Genomic DNA, 4,400 nt, shown 5'->3' on the forward strand with positions numbered 1-4,400 from the left:
TTGATTACAGTCCGAGCATCATTTGTTGGGGATGGCATAGCTTCAACCCACTTGGAAATGTAATCCACAACCACAAGAATATATCTGTTGTTGCATGAAGATGGAAATGGCCCCATGTAATCTATTCCCCAAACATCAAAGATTTCCACTTCAAGGATGTAATTAAGAGGCATTTCATGTCTCCTTTAGATGTTTCCTGTTCTTTGACAGTGATCACAAGCAAGCACATATCTCCTGGTGTCTTTGAAAAGAGTTAGCCAATAGAACCCAGCTTGAAGTATTTTGGCTGCAATTTTTGAAGAGCTACAGTGACCACCATAAGATAAAGAGTGGCAATGGGACAGGACGTTTTCTGCTTCATCTTCGGGGATACATCTTTGAAGTATTCCATCAGCACATCGCTTGTAAAGAAATGGCTCATCCCAAAAATAATGTTTCAAATCAGAAAAGAACTTTTTCTTCTACTGAAATTTTAGGTCTGGTGGCAGAATTCCACAAGCTAGGTAGTTCACAAAATCTGCATACCATGGAGCTTCAATTGTGGAAATCCTCAGCAATTGTTCATTAGGAAATGCATCATTAATAGCTAGCTTATTCCATCTATTCTTATCAACAACCTGATGCAATCTTGAGAGGTGGTCAGCTACCACATATTTTACACCTTTCTTATCATGAATCTCAAGGTTGAATTCTTGAAGGAGGAGAATCCATCTGATTAGTCTTGGCTTTGCATCCTTCTTTCTTAAAAGATATTTGATCGCAGCATGGTTTGTGTATACTATCACTTTGGAGCCAACGTGGTAGGATCTGAATTTGTCGAAAGCAAACACAACCGCGAGGAGTTCTTTTTCTGTTGTGTCATAGTTAACTTGGGCTTCGTCTAACGCTTTGCTTGCATAATAGATTGCATTTAATCTCTTTTCCTTCCGCTGCCCAAGCACAATCCCCACCGCGTAGTCACTCGCGTCACACATGATTTCAAAGGGCAACTTCCAATCAGGTGGTTGAATTATTGGTGCAGTGGTTAATGCCCTTTTCAACCTGCAGAATGCATCCAAACAATCATGATAAAAATCAAAAGGAACATCATTAACCAACAAATTAGTTAAGGGTTTTGCAATTTTTGAGAAATCCTTTATAAAGCGCCGATAGAATCCTGCATGTCCTAGGAAAGTACGGACTGTTTTAACTGTGGTCGATGGCTGTATTCTCTCTATGACTTCCACCTTTGGTTTGTCTACTTCAATGCCATGTTCGGACTCCACATGTCCCAGCACAATGACGTCCTGTACCATGAAATGGCACTTCTCCCAATTAAGGATGAGGTTCATTTCTTGACACCTGTATAGCACCTTAGACAAGTTAGCTAAGCATTCATCAAAGGTTGTGCCATACACCGAAAAGTCATCCATAAAAATCACCATGATATTTTCAATAAAATCTGAGAAAATGGCTATCATGCACCGTTGAAATGTGGCGGGAGCATTACAAAGACCAAATGACATCCTCCTATAGGCAAAAGTGCCACAGGGACAAGTGAATGTGGTCTTGTGTTGGTCACTAGCATGGATAGGAATTTGGTAAAAACCAGAAAATCCATCTAAGTAACAAAAGTGAGAGTGTTTAGCCAGCCTTTCTAACATTTGATCTATAAAAGGGAGGGGTAATGGTCTTTCCTTGTTGCCTTGTTCAATTTTCTATAGTCTTTGCACTCCTCCAACCTGTTACCATTCTAGTTGGGATCAGTTCATCATTTCCATTTTTCACAACTGTCACGCCTCCTCGTTTAGGAACTACTTGCACAGGGCTGACCCACTCACTATCGGAAATTGGGTAAATCACACCGACATCAAGTAATTTGAGAACCTCTTTCCTAACAACTTCTTTCATATTGGGGTTTAGTCTTCTTTGGTGTTCATTGGAAGGTTTGTAATCAGGTTCAAGTAGAATTCTGTGCATACAAACTGAAGGCTGTATACCTTTCAAATCATCTATGGTGTATCCTATGGCCTTTTGGTGTAATCTAAGCTCGTTAAGAAGTTATTCAGATTCTGTCCTGCTTAGATCTGCATTGATAATCATAGGATAAGTGGAATTGGGTCCAAGGAATTCATACCTGAGAGTGGATGGGAGAGGTTTTAGTTCTACCTTTGGAGCTTTACAGTCTTCTGGGTTGTGTACTGTGGAAATTGGTTCTAAAGTTTTAGTTCAGGCCTGCTGGTGCTGCAGAAATTTCTTGGACTGCAACAGCTGTGCATAATCCTCGCTCTCACCATCTTCATCATCTTTCAGCTCATCTTGTACAAAACACAGCTGGAGGGGATCTTTGGAAATGTGTTTTGACAACTCCTCTTTTATAGCTTGTTTAAGTAGATCAACCCTACAACAAGAGCTTTCAACAAAAGAGTGTTTAACAGATTTAGCCAAATCAAATTCCACTTTTTCTTCACCAACAGTTAAAGAAAGCATGCCATTTTTAACATCAATAGTGCCCCAGCAGTTGCCAACAAAGGCCTTCTAAGAATGATTGGAATTTGAGTGTTTTCTTCCATTTCTAATACCACAAAATCAGCAGATACAAAGAACTTACCGATCTTGATTGGGATGTCTTCAAGAATACCTATTGGATGTTTGACAGATCGATCTGCTAGTTGCAAGGAAATTGTTGTCGGCATTAGCTCTCCCATGTCTAGTTTCTTGCACACCGGCAAAGGCATCAAGCTAACACTTGCACCTAGATCACATAAAGCCTTTTCAGAGCTTGCTGCCCCAATTTCATATGGAATCGAGAAGCTGCCCAGATCTTTCAGTTTTGGAGGCACTCCTCTGTTAATGCCACAGTTTCATACTCCTCTAATCTCCTTTTGTTGGATAGAATATCCTTCAAGAATTTTGCATATGATGGCATTTGTTGGAAAGCTTCTGTGAAAGGAACATTGAGATATAGTTTCTTAAGAATTTCCAGAAACCTTCCAAATTGTTTGTCCAACTTAGCCTTTGCTAATCTTTGTGGAAATGGCACAGGTGGTATGTAAGGCTTTGGAGGTGTGTATCTCGGTACCTTATCAACTTTTTCTTCATCTCCGCTATTGTGCTCAGCCATTTGCTGTGGTGTATCATTTTTCTCAACTGGATTCACCCCAATGTTTTCATTTTCTGCTTGGTTTGACTTAGGATCTTCCAATTGCTTTCCACTCCTTAAAGTTATGGCTTTGCAATACTCACTTGGGTTAATTTCTGGATTTCCTAGAAACATTCCTGGGGGTCTGGATGATGAACTTTCTTGTTGAGCAATTTGATTCTCCAGCATCTTGTTGTGGGTCACTAGGGAATCGACCTTGGAAGCAAGCTGCCAAATTGCTTCATTCATGACTTGACCTTGTTACTTGAACTCTTCATTATGCTTGGTTTGTGTTGTAACAAAATTCTCTAGAAGGGCCTCTAAATTTGATTTCTGCACTAGTTGTGGATTGGAAATTCTCTACTGAAATCATGGTGGTTGTCTAGGAACATTAGAGTTGAAGTTTTGCTCAAAATGAGGTTGATTGCTCTTGTAGGAAAGGTTAGGATGATTTAGCTAACCAAGGTTGTAGGTGTTGGAGAATGGATCATTGACAGGTCTTTGACTGAAGTTGTTAAGATAGTTCATTTGCTCCATTGATGGTTCTGAAGAGGAGGGTGCAATCAACTGACAGTTTGTAGCTAAGTGTCCTGTGGACCCATAGATTTCACATGTGACATTAGCGGTACTTGGAGCATTCGCATTCAGTTTGTCAAATTTTTGAGTTAGAGCATCCACCTTGGCTGCAATTAGGTTTAAGGTCTCCACCTCATGTCTTCCTGAAGGTTTCGGAGTGACATTTCTTTTACTTGCCTGTTGGCAGTGGTTGAGGGCCATGTCTTCAATTAAATTATAAGTGTCATCCACTTTTTTGTTTATCAAAGCTCCTCCTGATGCAGCATAAACCAAAATGCGAGAGTTATAGTTTAATCCATTGTAGAATGTTTGAACAACCAGCCATTTCTCAAGGCCATGGTGTGGGCATAGTCTCATAAGCTCCTTGAATCTATCCCAGGCCTCATGCAGTGATTTACCATCCTTTTGATAAAAATCAGTGATTTGGTTGCGCAACTGGGCTATTTTGCTTGGTGGGAAGTACTTAGAAAGAAAAACTTGGAGCAATTGATCCCATGTTTTGATAAAGCCTTCAAGCAGTGAATGTAACCAAGCACGAGCCTTGTCCCGTAATGAGAAAGGAAAAAGTCTGAGTCTAATTGCATTTTGTGGAACTCCATTAAGCTTAACAGTGTCGCAATACTCAAGGAAAACAGAGATATGGAGGTGTGGATCTTCTACTGGTGAACCTCCAAACTGATTTTGCTGAATTAATGACATAAGT

The 4,400-nt window shown here is 40.1% G+C and overlaps 1 non-coding gene across 1 annotated transcript; it reads left to right on the forward strand.

The window, feature by feature from the left end:
- The first annotated feature begins 4,028 nt into the window (after positions 1-4,028).
- On the forward strand, positions 4,029-4,132 carry LOC120252160. The gene has a single exon (XR_005533705.1). It is a non-coding gene; the product is annotated as a small nucleolar RNA R71 (small nucleolar RNA).
- The last annotated feature ends 268 nt before the right edge of the window (positions 4,133-4,400 follow it).

The sequence above is a fragment of the Dioscorea cayenensis genome, chromosome 20 (assembly GCF_009730915.1).
Source record: "Dioscorea cayenensis subsp. rotundata cultivar TDr96_F1 chromosome 20, TDr96_F1_v2_PseudoChromosome.rev07_lg8_w22 25.fasta, whole genome shotgun sequence".
In the NCBI taxonomy this organism is placed as follows: Eukaryota; Viridiplantae; Streptophyta; class Magnoliopsida; order Dioscoreales; family Dioscoreaceae; genus Dioscorea; species Dioscorea cayenensis.